Here is a 16,835-nt window from a genome sequence, read left to right on the forward strand (position 1 = left end):
CCTATGTTACACAAGAAGAGACAGTAATCATGGCCACATAGACAAGCTACAAGCACACCCTATAATATCCCACCATCTGGACATGAGCCAATACCAGCTGTTATACATTATATAGATAGCCAACACTTGCTAAAATTGTTCACAGTTGAGTAATAAAAGACATGAAAAGGGAAGTATATCTCCAGATCACATCCACCAGGAGACACTAAGTAAGCTTAATAATACAGCAATATCATTCATTCAATCATTGAAAACACAAATAACTATTGAAACTGTCCAAGAAACAATAAAACATCTTGGCACATGTGTAAAACAGAAAAGAGTAACTGAGACAAATGAACTGAAGGCAGGCATAGACTTCCCATTAGAAGAAGAGCAGGCTTTGGATTTGCCTGAAAAGGAAGTCAGAAGAATGATATGGAGACAAAGCCAAATGTTTCACAGAGGGGTGGAGGAAAATAAAGAAGAAGTCAGGAAAGTGCAACAGGAGCAATAAAACAAGATAGATATAGCATTGGAAACAATGCAAAGCCTGCAAAAACAGATCCAAACAATTAATAAAATATCAAAATAGAAAAAATCCTGTAAGGGCAAAGGAGTAGAATTGAAGAGATGGAAGCCAGAACCAGCAAGCTGGAAAATATATTTCCTAATACTGCTAAGATAGAAGAGCAAGCAGAAAAAAGGATAAAAAAAAAAATCTGAAGAGAGTCTAAGATTCATTTTGGACAACATGAAGAGGAATAACTTAGGAATATTGGTGTTCTGGAACAGGAAGAATTACAGAAGCTCACAGAGGAAATAGCTGAGGATCTTCTAGAAGAAATTTTGCCTAACATCTTGAAGGATGAGAGGATATGCATTCAAGAAGCTGAATGAACCCCAGGAAGGAAAGACCACAAAAGAAAATCACCAAAACATATCATAATCAAGCTCTCCAAAAGCAAACACAAGGAGAGAATCATAAAATCTGCCAGGGAAAAGAGAAATGTTATTACAAAGGCAAGCAAATAAGATTAAGCTCTGATCTCTCAGCAGAAACCATGCAGGCAAGAAGACAATGGGGATACGTATATAAAACCTTAAAAGAATAAAACGGGAAACCAAGAATCATCTACTTAGTGAAGCTGTCAATCAAATATGATGGTGTAATCATAACATTGCAGGATAAACAGAAGCTAAGAGACTTTGTCAAAGCCAACCCAGTGCTTCAAAAAATCCTAAAGGGAGTTCTTTGGACTGAACCAACAAGAACTGACAACAACCAGAGACTGACAGACACGGCAACACCACCTGGAACTCAGTCAACAGATAGTAGAGTCCAGAACAGAAAAAAATTACAACAACAAATTCAGAGGACCTGGGAGGTCAATCAAAGAACAAAAATAATAACAATGTCAAAAAAAGGAAAAACATAGGTACAGAGATCCAGGTGGTGAGGAGGTCAGGTAGATTGTAGAATAAAATAGACTGTCTTAAATGGAGGGAAAATTTAGTAGATTATAGGATAACCTCAAAGAAAGTTAATACTTCACAACATACCATGAAAATGAAGACCCAAGAAGAACATGGAAACATTAAAACTATGAAGAAACTGACAAGAAAGAGCACCAAAAATATGAACTCAGCACAAGAAGGCCTGCAGTACAAAGGAAACAGCAGCACCACAAAAAACTAACATAATGACAGCAATTAATTCATACCTATCGATAATTACACTGAATGACAATATTTAAATGCACCAGTTAAGAGACAGAGAGTGGCAGAATGCATAAGAAAATCAATAAGCTGCCTGCAAGGACATACCTTCAACACAAAGACAAAAACAGACTGAAAGTTAAAGGATGAGAAAAAATATACGAAGCTAATTGCAATTAAAAAATGAGGAGAAGTGGCAATACTAATCTCTGGTCAGATAAATTTTAAGGCAAAAACCAGCATAAGAGATAAAGAAGGACACTATCTCATGATTAAAGTGTCAATTGAACAAGATGACATAACCATAATAAATATTGATGCTCCCAATGAAAGAGCCCTAAGATATATAAAGCAAAACCTATATAATTGAAGAAAGGAATAGTAAATCTACAATAATAGTAGGGGATTTTAATACAGCACTTTCATAAAATAATAGAACAGCCAGAAAGAAAATTGACAAAGATTCAGAGGAACTAAACAACAAAATCAACTGACTTAACCTCCTAGATATGTACAGAGTATTCAACCCCAAAACAGCAGAATACACATTCTTTTCCATTGCACTTGGAACATTCTCTAGAATTGATCATATGTTAGGTCACAAAGCAAGCCTACATAAATTTACCAGCATCAAAATAATACAAAACATCTTCTCAGACCACAACGCTATAAAACTAGAAATCAACAATAGGAAGACCAAAGAAATAAAGTAAAAAAAAACATAGAAATTGAATAATACCCTAATGTGAACTCACAAAGCTGCTTTCAGGGGACCAAACAGGTGAAAGGCCAATGGAGCAAGATCAGGACTATAGGAAGGATGCATTAACACCTCAAAACAAAGTTTTTGCAGTGTGTCAGTAGTGTGGGCAGAGGTGTGCAGACATGCATTGTCAACACCCTTGGATAGCAGTCATCTGTGTTTAACCCAAAGTTTAGGCTTCAGCTCTTCAGTGAACATCTCACTTTAATGAGCTTCGTTAATTGTTGAACATTTTTCCTGATGGTGTTCCAATACCGGCCCTTGAGAATCCCAGAAAATTGTAAGAATCAATTTTCCCACTGATTGTTTACTTTTGAACATTTTCTTGGTCTGTGACTGAGGATGTTTCCATTCCATACCCTACTATTTACTCTCCGGCTCATAATGATGAATCCAAGTCTTGTCGCCAGTAATGATTTTTTTAAATGAAACTTCTACCTTCCTTTGAGTTTTGTTCAAGTCTTATTTTCAGATGTCCACATTCACACCTGCACAACAGTGACACTGAAAAGAAAACACTGCAATAACAGTGCAGCCAACAGAATTTTTAATATAATCAGAGTGCAGATAATATTTGACTCACCCTTTCTTGCGCGCGGGCATGTGTGTGTGTATTTACTTCTGCATATAAAATATATACATCGATACACACTTGGGAAATGAGCAAAAGCTTTTAATTTTGATAAGAAAACAATACAAATACAAGGACAGACAAAATAGGTAAGTGAAAACATATTTCTGCAAAAGTTAAGAACATAACTGCTAATTGAAAGATTGGTGGTTCTAACCCATCCAGTAGCTCTGCACAAGAAATCCTGGCAACCTCCTTCTGCAACGATTACAGCCTAGGAAACCAGGTCCTAGTTCTACACTGCAGCATGGTGTTGCTATGAACCAAAAATCTACTCGATGACACCCAACAACAATTAAATGCAAGTTCTTTGCTAAGATTTGCAAGAATTAATAATTATTAAGACAGTTTTTCTGTAATGGGCATAAAATCTTCGAAGAAGCAGGAAAGAGAGTAAAAGATATGGAATCTAGAGAAATACTATCACTAATTAGAGAAACTGATAAAACTTGGGTAGTATACCAAATCCAACCAAAGCCACTGTCATCAAGTCAATTCCAAGTCATAACAACCCTGTAAGAGAGCATGGCACTGCTCCTTAAGGTTTCCAAGACTGTAAATCTTTACAGGAGTTAACAATCTAATCTTTCTTCTGAGGAGTGGCTGATGGTTTGAACCATTAACCCAATCCACAGATACAACTGAATTGCAAGGGGATGCAAAAAAGAAATAAATAGTATGAAATTGGAGAGTATTGGGATCTTGAGCAAGTCACCAGTGATGAAGTGATATTTGAACTTGGACAAAGAGGATAAATAGCATTTATAAAACAAATATGTAAAGAGTATCTCCTATATGCCAGGTAGTATTCCATGTGCTGAGTAAAATAATGACCCAAACAGATCAAGGCGATATTAAACAAATAAAACAAAGTTCAATACAATCTGAGAAAACTGGAAGCTCTATAAGGCAGAAACCTGTCAGAGAAGGAGAACTAAAGAATTTTCCACTAATAGTTATAGAAAAGTGGTAGACTACATCCTATCAAATGCAGTAAACTTAGGAAACCTGGAAAAATTAGGAAATCCCACTAAAACCCAGCTTTCACATGTTTCTCTGTATATGATTCTATAATAAACAGAGTGTAGAGGAAGGAATATCATTTAGATTTAAAAGTCAAAGAGTGCGCTTCAGATAAATATTTAAGTTGTCAACTACATCTCTTAACACATCCCATGTCTTTTGTTTCCCTCCATTACCAAAACTCTTTAGCACTAATTCGGCACATGCTTTATGACCAATAGACTCAAGCCCAGCAACAACTGAGAACAGTGCACAGTGGGGCACGGTTTTCTTCTGTTGTACATTGGGTTGCTATGAGTCAGAACTGACTCAACCATCCCTGACAACGATATCCATCCTACTGCATACTGGGCAGGTATGAAAGCACTAAGGGATAATTGCATTACCACTAACACAGTTGTTGTTGTCAGGTGCCATCGAGTCGGAATCAACTCATAGTGACCCCATGCACAGCAGAACGAAACAATGTCTGATCCTGGGCCAACCTCACTACCGCCGCCACACTTGATGCCATCAATGATGTCACCTGGCTGATCCATCTCGTTAGGGGTCTTCCTCTTTTTCTCTGACCCTCCACCTTACCCAGCATGACATCCTTCTCCAGCGACTGTTCTCTCCGGACAATATGTCCAAAGTATGAGAGACGAAGCCTAGCCATCTTGACCTCCAAGGAGCACTCTGGTTGCATTTCTTCCAAAACAGATCTATTGGTTCTTTTGGCAGTCCATGGCAGTAACACAGTAGTTAGTGGTTTATTGACTAAGCAAAGGCTTTCAATTGTGTGGATCATGACAAGCTATGGACAACATTGCAAATTATGAGTATTCCAGAACACTTAATTGTGCTCATGAGGAATCTGTACCTGGACCTAGAGGCAGTTGTTCAAACAAAACATGGGAACACTGAATGGTTTAAAATTAAGGAAGGTGTGTGACAAGGTTGTATTCTTTCATCATATTTATTCAGCCTGTATGCTGAACAAATAATCTGAGAAGCTGGGTTCTATGAAGAAAAATGTGGCATCAGGATTGGAGGAAGACTCATTAACAACCTGTGATATGCAAATGATACAACCTTGCTTGCTGAAAGTGAAGAAGACTTAAAACATTTATTGATGAAGAGCAAAGAGCACAGTGTTCGGTATGGATTACATTTCAATGTAAAGAAAACACAAATCCTAACCACTGGACCAATAAACAACTTTCTTATCAATGGAGAAAAGATTGGATCAACTATCAACACTCATGGAAGCAGCAGGCAAGAAATCAAACGAAGTATTGCATTAAGCAAATCTGCTGCACAAGACCTTTTAAAAATGTTGAAGAGCAAAGATGTCAGCTTGAGGACTTACGTGCTCCTGACCCAAGCCATGGTATTTTCAATAACTTCATATGCATGCGAAAGCTGGACAGTGAATAAGGAAGACCATAGAAGAATTAATGCTTTTGAGATATGGTGTCAGAGGAGAATATTGAAAGTGCCAAGAGCTGCCAAAAGAACCAATAGATCGTTTTGGAAGAAGTGCAGCCAGAGTGCTCCTTGGAGGCCAAGATGGCCATACTTCGTCTCTCATACTTCGCACATATTGTGAGGAGAGACCAGTCGCTGGAGAAGGATATCATGTTTGGTAAGGTGTAGGGTCAGAGGAAAAGAGGAAGAACCCCAACGAGATGGATTGGCCAAGTGGCAACATCGATCGACTCAAGCGTGGCAATAGTAGTGAGGTTGGCCCAGGATCAGGCAGTGTTTTGTTCTGCTGTGCATAAATAAGGCAGCTATGAGTCAGTACCAACTCGATGGCACCTAACAACAACAACAACACAGTAGTTAAATACTCGGATGTAAGCAGAAGGTTGTAGTCTCAACTTATATCTGCTCCATGGGAGAAAGATATAAGCATATACTAGCTAAATGATTTCACATTTATGTAACTTTACATTCCTTATGATTATTTTATGTTGAAGATGCTAAATTTCTTTTCTTTTCTTTTTTTTTTAAAGGAAAATGAAGCTCAGAGAAGCATACTTTCCTTCACTGAATCTATATATTCTATTGTTAAAAAAAAGTTGTGTAGGACAAAGTGAAATTTTGCACTTAGAATTTTTAGCTCAACTGTCAATTTGGGATTTTTTTTTTTTCTTTAAGCATGCATTGCAATGATTATATTCTGCTTAAGAGATATTTTGTCATTATGAGTTTCTACATATATTTGGCAAAAGAGAGACATATAGTTACTTTGAAAGATTCAAAACTGTAGATTGATCTTGCCTTATTTATCTCAGTTTGGAGAGCTGAAAACAGTTTTATTTAATGATCAGGATTTCTCCAAAGTGTGTTAAACAACATCTAAGAAGAATCCCAACGACATGGATTGGCACAGTAGCAGCAGCAATGGGTTCAGGTGTAGCAATGATCATGAGGTTGGCACAGGCCATGCAGTGTTTGCTCTGTTGGGCATAGGGTCGCTATGAGTCGGTACCAACATGATGACACCTAACAATAACAACAACAACAAGACTTGAAGAATAATCTTATAAATGTCATTGAAAAATATTTCTCCCTTAAGTTAAACATGTTGCTTTATAACTATTTTTTTTTTCAGAAAAATCTTTCCATGTGTTGCTTAGAAATAAAATACATGAAGTAGTGAAAAGAAGAACTGTTGTAAGTAAAATAAGTTTGGAATACTGTGTGAAGGTTCCATGAAACACAATTAAATTGTTGACTAGCACAAGGCTGCAATTTTAATGGATTCTCCTACATTTAATTATTCTGAAAAACAAAGTTTAGAAAATTACAGTAAGTATTATTCTGTTTCCTCCTCCTCTTTTTGCTGTCCTTGTTCAAATAAAAGCTGGATTGATGGTAGAAATGAAATATTATATTAATTCAAACACAGTGCAAGAATAGTTCGCTGTGTTAGCAGTTACCAACTTTCAAAGGCTCCCAGTCTCCAAATTTAAGTCAAACTTTTTTCTGCCATATAGAGTATGGGCCAACTTTTAGAGCCTCAATAATGCCGTCCAGTCAAACCCAGCTCCAGCCTTTGTTGGAACTAAGCTTATCAAAACAAGAAGAGATCAAGAGATAGCTTGAAACACCATTTTCTCAGACATCTGTGCAGTGACTCACATCAAAAGACCATCAGCAAGTAATACACATATGCTGCAACCATACAAGAAGCAACTGAGTTGAAACAGGTACCTGGCCCTTCATCCCACCAGGATTCCCACGTCCTTTCAAGGTTCAGTGAGTTAATATCAGGCTGCAACCACACTAATTTGCTTCACAATCACAACAACAAAGACTCAAAGCACCACTATCCTCATAAACGCTGAACAGATGCAAGGAAACACATCTCTTTAATTTCAGGATAAATTGAGTCAGAACTGGGCATTGTAACACTTGAAAAGGTCAGTGTAAATACAACATGAGCATCAAATTATACATTTACTTTAATTATTAATGGGCATTTATCTTTGTGTTATTTAACCCTCAAATTTCTGTTTCGGTGGAAAAAATTAATATCTGCAAAGAATGAACTGTGTATGTCCTGGTGGAAGTCACATTAACATTTGAAGTCAGAGATTATTTTCACCAAGTTCAAAGAAGGTAAAAGATCCAAGGTCATAGGGCTTATAACCATCATCATTAAATGTTGACACCCATTTGAATGAAGGATGAAGCCAATACTCATGCTTTTTGGCAACTTCAGGTAGTCCCTGACTTAGGAGATACTCAGTCTTTTTAAATTTGTCCATTTTATCATCAGTGATATGTACTACATACAGTGTTGCAGCATGTAACTTGCTGATGTTATCTTAGGTTATTGTTCTCAGATGTTCACTTTCCAGTGTTCATAGATTGGCTTTATAAAGTTACTGATAAGAAAAGGAAATAATAGTGGACACTGTAAAAAAAAACAAAAAACTATTTGATTTACATCATAACGAGGTTACACTGCAGGTGTCAGAACACAATGGAACCCTGCTATAAGTTGGGGCTATCTAGGAGCTCTGGTAGCGTAGTGGTTACGAATCGGGCTGCGAACCTTAAGGTCAGCGGTTCGAAACTACCAGCCGCTCCGCGGGAGAAAGATTAGGCTTTCTACTCCCGTAAAGATTTACACCCTCGGAAACCCTGTACAGGGTCGCTATGGGTCGGAACCGACTCGATGGCACTTAACAACAACAATCTATACAATGCAAAGTCAGAGAGATTGACTATTGTGTTCATGTAAATTCTGTCACATTATTGTCACATGGGTGCTTATTAAACAGGCATGTCCCACAAAAGAGATTCTGATATTTTAAAACATGAAGTCAAAAAAGGCTACACTTGGAAATTTTTTGTTATTAAAAATTGAACAAGAGTAATAATAATAAAGCAACTTTTTTCTCTAAGTCAAGTATTGTACCAACCAAACACTTAAGGAAAAACATTATTTCATTTAATTCTCATAACAGCCCTATAAGATGATAATTATTTTCCATATTTTACAAATTAAAAACATGGCAATTAGAGAATTTCATCAATTTGCTACATTCACATGGTTAGAAAGTGGCAGAGGTAGCCTTAGAATGCAAGTTTGACACAAAAGCCTGCTCTTTAAGCTGGTTTAATTTTTTTTTATGTTGTTGTTAAGTACCGTTGAGTCAGATCTGACTCATAGCAAGTTTGTATAGGTTTCTGAGGAGCAGGTGGTAGGTTTGAACCACCAACCTTGTGGCTTGCAGTCCAGTGCTTATCCTATAGCATAGCGCCAGGAGTCCAAATTTTCTTATACTTGTTTTTAGGTGCCATTGAGTTGGTACCAACTCATAGCAATCCTATGCACAACAGAATGGAACACTACCTGGTCCTGGGCCAACCTCACAATTGTTGCCACACTTGAGTCCACTGATGCTGCTACTTTGCCAATCCATTATGTTGGGGGTCTTTCTCTTATTCTTTGACCCTCCATCTTACCAAAGAAAACAAAAATCTTTATAGATAGTGTCAATTTTTTCGTTACATTTATTAATAATGATTGTTGCAGCCAATCGATCTTGTTGAAGGGCCTCCTATTTTTTGTTGACTCTCTACTTTAACAATCATGGTGTCCTTATCCAGGGATTGGTCATTGCTGATAACATCTGCAAAGCACATGAGACAATGACTTGCCATCCTTGTCTCAAAGGAGCATCCTGGCTGTACTTTTTCCAAGACAGGTTTGTGTTCTTCTGGCAGTCACTGATATATTCTTAACCAGTAGCATAACTGAAATGCATGAATCCTTGTCCAGTATATTTTATTCATTGTCCAGCTTTCACATGCATATAAAGCAACTGAAAATACCACTGCTTAGATCAGGTGTACCTAGTGCTCAAAATGACATGTTTGCTCTTTAATACTTTAAAGAGGATCTTTGCAGTATATTTTCCCAATGCAACATGTTGTTTGACTTCTTGACTGCTGCTTTCATGAACATTGATTGTGAAGCAAAGCAAAACAAAACCTTAGACAACTTCAATCTTTTCTTCATTTATCATGATGTTGCTTATTGGTGCAGTAGTAAAGATTTTTGTTGTTGTTTTTTTTTACATTGAATTGTTATCTATACTGAAGACTGGATTTCTTGATCTTCATCAGTTAGTACTTCAAGTCTCCTTCATTTTCAGTAAGCAAGATTGTATCATCTGCATCCCAGGTTGTTTAATGACTCCTTCTCCAATCTTTTTCAACTTTTTGGATTACTTGATCAACATATAGATCGAACGCATTTTGTGAAAGGATACAACTCTGACACTCACCTTCCTAATTTTAAACCATGCAGTGTCCTCCATTTTACTGCAAAGACTGCCATTTGGTCTATGCACAGGTTCTCCATAAGTGTTAATGACGTGTTTTGGAATACCCATTATTCACAATGTTATCCATGGTTTGTTATGATCCACACAGTTGAATGGTTTTGTATAGTCAATAATAAACAAATAAACATCTCCCTGGTACTCTGCTTTAAGCCAAAATCCATCTGATATCAGCAACAATATCCCTTGTTCCACATTTTCTCTGGCATCTCCATCAATGTACTGCTGTAACTCTTTTTGAATTATCTTCATCAAAATTTTACTTGCATGTAATATTAATGATATTATTCAGTAATTTCTACACTCTGTTAGATAACCATACCATCATTAATATGATAAAACATTCCTTACTTTATGAGGCTTTGTTGATTTTAAATAGTATGATACATTGTTCTTAGAAAACTCTGGGTATGTCAGGATTTCAGTAGGAAAAATATACTTCTTGTACCCAGAATAGTTGTCTCATCATGACTAAATATCTATCACATAGTCTATTTCCCACCATATTATAGAAGTAAGTGAGATTAAATCATTTTTTGAGGTCATGTAAGTAAGTCATTAGTATGAATGTGAGAGTAGAATTCTGCTTTCCTAATCCAAATTCAGTCACTAAACTTAATGGTTCCTTTAAGTCTAAGTAGAGAGGTGCCAACATGAGAAGGAAAATTCATATTATTGATGGTTTTGAATTGTAGCTTGTTATGTGCAGAGGCTGGACAAAGGTTTCTGGGAGCCAAAAGCAGCTCTATGTGGCCAGTTAGAGAGGAAACGAACTTCAGTCCTATCACCAAAACACAGGTGGTTGTGGTGGCTACGTGCCATGGAGTTGGTTGGTTCTGACTCATTGCAACCCTATATAGTGTTTCTGAGGCTGTAAATATCTGTTGTTGTTGTTGTTGTCAGGTGCCATCAAGTCAGAACCGACTCATAGCGACCCCATGCAAAGAAGAACAAAACAATGTCTGATCCTGGGTCAATCCCACTACTGCTGCCACGCTTGAGTCCATCAATGATGCAACCTGGCCAATCCATCTCGTTAGAGGTCTTCCTCTTTTTCTCTGACCCTCCACTTTACCCAGCATGACATCCTTCTCCAACGATTGTTTCCTCCGGACAATATATCCAAAGTATGAGAGACGAAGCTTAGCCATCCTGGCCTCCAAGGAGCACTCTGGCTGCACTTCTTCCAAAACAGATCTATTGGTTCTTTTGGCAGTCCATGGCACTTTCAGTATTCTCCTCCAATACCACAACTCAAAGGCATCAATTCTTCTAAGATCTTCCTTATTCACTGTCCAGCTTTCACATCCATATGAGACTATTGAAAACACAATGGCCTGGGTCAGGCGCATCTTAGTCCTCAAGCTGACATCTCTGCTCTTCAATACTTCAAAAAGTTCCCGTGCAGCAGATTTGTCCAGTGCAATACGTCGTCTGATCTCTTGACTGCTGCTTCCGCGGAGCTGAAAGTCTCACATTCTCCCATGTAACTGCTTTACTAATTATCCAAACCAGGTAGGAAGTAGGTTCTTCCAGAGACTCCTAAGAACTCAGTTGATGGACACATTGATTTGGGCTTTGCGAAACCTGGGGCAGGGAGTCCAGAGTGGGTAGTGGGTTATGTGATAGACTACTAACTGGATAGTAAGCAGTTCTGAGAGCACAGCCTTCTGTATGGATTACATCTCAATGTCAAGAAAACAAAAATCCTCATCACTAGACCAATACAAAACATTCTTATCAAGAGAGAAAAGATTGAAGTTGTCAAGGACTTCATTCTTCTTGGATCAACTATCAACACTCAAGAATGCAGCAGTCAAGAAATCAAACAACGTATTGCATTAGGTAAATCTGCTGCACAAGATCTTTTTAAAATGTTGAAGAGTAAAGATGTCAGCTTGAGGATTAAGGTGCACCTGACCCAAGCCATGGTATTTTCAATAACCTCATATGCATGCGAAAGCTGGACAATGAATAAGGAAGATCGTAGAAGAATTGATACCTTTGAATTATGGTGTTGGAGGAGAATACTGAAAGTGCCATGGGCTGCCAAAAGAACCAATAGATCTGTTTTGGAAGAAGTGCAGCCATAGTGCTCCTTAGAGGCCAAGATTGCCAAACTTCACATCTCATACTTTGGACATATTGTCAGGAGGGAACAGTCATTGGAGAAGGATATCATGCTTGGTAAGATGGAGGGTCAGAGAAAAAGAGGAAGACCCCCAATGAGATGGACTGGCCAGGTGGCATCATTGATGGACTCAAGTGTGGCAGCAGTAGTGAGGTTGGCTCAGAATCGGACATTGTTTCATTCTGCTTTGCATGGGGTCGCTATGAGTCAGTTCCAACTCGATGGCACCTAACAACAACAACAGCAAGCAGTTCTAATCCACCAGTAGCTCCCCAGGAGAAAGAGAAGGATCCCTGATCCCATGAAGATTTATAGTATTTGAAACCCCACACAGGATTGCTATGAGTCAGAATTGACTCCGAAGCACAAAACAAGTCTAAAAGAAATTATAATTGCATCTGTCAATTCCTAGATTTAAATATTAATGAAGCACCTAAGCAACCACATAAATTGTGAATGGTGCTGCAGTCAGCACACATAGTTGGAGACAATTTTAGCAGTTGCATTTACCTTTTTAGATTTGTCGCTGTTCATGGACTCGGCGGGAATAAAATTATGCAACAGTAGACTTAACTTAGTTATGAGGTAGTCAAACAACCAGATGACTCTCATTGTTAAATTTATTAATGGGTTGGGGAAGGTCATTTTGAGTGCAGGACACAGATATGGAAATGGCAGGAGCCATTTACTATTGTGTATAGTTTAATGAGGAAAGATTGATCATTCTTTCCATGAATAGCAGCTTCATCTGCCAACAAAATTTCTTCTTATACATGCAATTCAACAGAGGACTCTCATTCCAGGCTGAGAGTGGGGATTTGTTTACCTGCCAAATCCTTTACACATCTTATTCTTTCTTGATAAAAAGCCCTGTTTCATCTTGGCAGAACACTGAAACTCAGAGCATTTTAGCTAGTTCAAATAACATGTAGATGCTTAGAAAACAGTATTATCGTGTGGTGAGATTGAGAGCATTGATAATTGAGTGCATGTTATCTTGCTGCTGCCCCTTGATGGCATAAGAAGTTGTAGGTCATTTAATCATGTGTCTTCTTTTTTGGTGGTGGTGGTGGTGGTGGTGGTGGTGGTACTCACTTTATTGCAGTGCCTGCAACCAAACCCATAGTATCTCCAAGATAGGCCTGTACAGACCATCACAGCTTTTTCAATATTTGTTACAGCATGAAAAATATGTATACCATACCTTTATTTTAATTTTTAATTTTACTTTTTTTCATTTAAAGTATTTGCTTCTTGGATGAATGGAAATGTTACACACATAGATAGAGGGAAGAACATTGTTTCATCGTGAGGACTGCAATCAATGTTGAGAATTAAAATATGAATGAATTGCAGAACAGAAAACCAATTTCCTCTGTAAACTTTCACTTAAATCACAATAAAACATAAGAAAATTTAAATATAGTATATTTGCTTCTTATATACTTAGATAATTATATTTTGTTTTATTTTCTATATTGGTGATCCTTCTTTTTAAAGATAAAATGAGCACATTTACCTTTAGTAATTAAAAAGATGTTGTGGAATGAATTTTCTAATAGTTCACACCTAACTTTTTAACTATAAGTGAGTATGCATAAGTATAATGAGAGATAAATACAAACTTATTTGCTTATTTCACTTGGTGATACGCAATATGAATTAAATGAGATCTTTATTTGCTTTCTCTTCTTTTAGTGAAAGTAAGATTTCATGTCGGTTGAGTAGTGAGTTATTCCCTCCTCAGTATTAGTTAAGAACTGAACTGGAAGAGGATAGAATATCGTTCTAAATTCAAGCGAAGAAAAATACCCAGGTTTAACAATAGATGAGTGGTTATGTCATTTAACAAGATGAGACTACTAACTAGGCAAATGTCAACAAACATACAGTCTCCACAACCTTAGGGCACAATCCTATGTCACAACTACTCACGGTAACTCAACTACCTTCACATTTGGCAATAATGTCATGCAAATCAATGGGTTCATAATAAGGAAAATTACAAAATGAACCCAAGGCCATGTAGTCTTAAGAGTTACAACAACAAAGAAATTCTAAGAAATGCAGGTCAAGGCAGGAGGTTACCGTTAGCCTAGTTCTCATGTAAGCTAAACTGAAGTTACGTCAAAGTTTGCTGAGTAAATAAAATATGTATCTCACTGAATTACTAGAAAAGCACCATTCTATGACCATAAAATTAAAGTATTTCTTGAATGCATGATTTAAAAAAAAGACATTGACAAGAATATTACCATTCTTACATTATTCAGTATTTGCTTAAGAATCACATTAGACAATATGACTTTCAACATAATTAAGACTTCTATAGGGAAAATGAACACACCTTTTAATTCTACTTTAATAGCAACTTAAAATTAATTCTACTTTAACAGCAACTTAAATTTCAGTAAGACCATGGGTTGGTCCAATTCAAGGAGTGCCTTCACAATTCAGCCCCCTGGCTTCTGTTTCAGATAAACCAACACAAATCTTTTCTAACTTCACTTCTGGAGAAGAAAGCACACAATCAATCCATGGCATGATGACTGTAATAGGGTATTTCCTCCTCGGTATCAGGCAAAGGAATGCTTTTGCATTGCTACATGCTATTCTGTTTAAACAGATGATTGAACGGGTCCTGTCGATCTGATGACTGCCCAACATTCTTCTGAATCGCTTCTTGCTGGTATTGGAGATGTGTTGTTATTATGGTCATTTTCCTTAGACTATCTTCTGAGTGCAAGATGGCATCTTCCTGTAGTACCATGTTTCCAATGCCTGACCTAGCAGCTCGGAGCTCTGGGAGCCCTCAGCGTGCTTGGTAAGCACAAACACGTCAGTACCACAGGTACAGGTCCATACCACAGTACCTTCTCGGTGAGAAGCCCTTTCACTGACTGACTGAATAGCGATTGTGAATCTAGTATGCCAGTCGCCATTACCTCAGCTAGCTAACGTTAATCACGCTTCTTTGGGTGAATGAGTTTAGGTGTCTCTAATTTTTGCTACTTTAAAGATGTCTAATAATAGAAAATTTATACATTTGCTTTCATTCACATCCTTCTTCCACTCACACTAAAACACTCTCGTTGATTAAAGTGGTGGTGGTGGTGGTTATGTGCCGTGGAGCTGGTTCTGACTCATAGCAACCCTGTACAGGGTTTCCGAGGCTGTAACCTTTACCAGAGTAGAAAGCCTCATCTTTCTCCGGCGGAACAACTGGTAGTTTTGAACTGCTAACTTTAAGGTTCAAAGCCCGATTCCTAACCACTTGCTTAATAACGAGTTGAGCATGGACTATCCCATGAACTTGTTTATATATGTCCTGAATAGAGAAGCTTATGACCTACATAAATAATAAGCTCTCTCTTTTCCTTTTTTCTCTCTTAAAATCTCTATCTCAACATATCTTTTCTCACTCTCTTCTTTCTCTTAAATTTCTCTGTCTCCCTCCTTTCTCAAGACTTTTGGTCTCTCTAACCCCCTAATACTGTCAAACTATTTCTATAATAGTGCAAACAGAGCATTCAAGTTCTAGTGCACACTAGTGTCTTTCAGTTTTATACTTTTCCTTCCATCCATCCTCATCTCCCTTTGTTTGTGAGTTTATTTAAATCTTACTTATTTAAATCTATTATATTCCTGTCTTATTTTTTTGTTGCTGTTGTTAAGTACTTTGGAGTTGGTTTCTTCTCATAGTGACCCTGTATAGGGTTTCCAAGGCTTTAAATCTTTACAGGAACAGAAAGACTCTTCTTTCTCCCTCAGATCAGCTGGCGGGCTCAACCTGTGGACCTTGTGGTTCCCAGTCCAGTGCTTATTGTATGGAGACACTTGATATTCTATATAATGGCACAGTTTAAAAAATAAATTTATGATAATCACTGTTGCTATTAGGTGTCATCGAGTCTATTCTGACTCATAGCGAGCCTATGCACAATAGAACGATACACTGTTGGGTCCCACTCCAATTTCACAAGCATTGCTATGTCTGAGCCGACTATGTCAATCCATCTAGTTTGGGGTCTTCCTCTTTTTCTCTAACCCTCCACTTTACCAAATATGATATCCTTCAGGGACTGGTCCCTCCTGATATGTCCAGAGTATGAGAGACAAAGTCTGGCCATCCTGGCTTCCAAGGAGTATTCTGGCTGTACTTTTCCAACACAGACCTTTTTGTTCAGTCAATGATACGTTTAATAATGTCCTCTAACATCACTGCTCAAATACATCGATTCTTCTATGGTCTTCCTTAGTCACTGCTCAAGTTTCACATGGGTATGAGATTACTGAAAATACCATGGCTTGGATATGGCACACCTTAGTCCTCAAATTGACACCTTTGTTCCTCAACACTTTAAAGAGGTCTTGTGAAGCAGATTTGTCCAATGCAATATGTCATTTAATATTGACTTTAAGTATTTCAACTCCTTTTTGCTTTCAACAAGCAAGGTTGTATCATCTATGTATCACAGGTTGTTAATGAGTCTTCTCCAGTCCTGATGCCATGATTTTCTTCATATAATTAATCTTCTTGGATTATTTGCTCAGAATACAGAGTAAATAAGTATGGTGAAAGAATACAACCCTGGCACATACTTTTCTTAATTTTAAATCATTTGGTGTTCCCTTGTTCTATTCAAACAACTGCCTTGTGGTCTATATACATTTTCCTCTTGAGCACAATTAAATGTTCGAGAACACTCATTCTCTGTAATGTTGTCCAAAGCATGTCAT

General features: G+C 37.5%; 1 pseudogene; it reads right to left on the bottom strand.

Annotated features, from left to right (window-relative positions):
* Positions 1-14,697: 14,697 nt before the first annotated feature.
* Positions 14,698-15,037, bottom strand: LOC102835572 (annotated as a pseudogene).
* Between the last annotated feature and the right edge of the window lie 1,798 nt (positions 15,038-16,835).

The sequence above is a fragment of the Chrysochloris asiatica genome, unplaced genomic scaffold (genome assembly GCF_000296735.1).
Source record: "Chrysochloris asiatica unplaced genomic scaffold, ChrAsi1.0 scaffold00053, whole genome shotgun sequence".
Lineage (NCBI taxonomy): Eukaryota > Metazoa > Chordata > Mammalia > Afrosoricida > Chrysochloridae > Chrysochloris > Chrysochloris asiatica.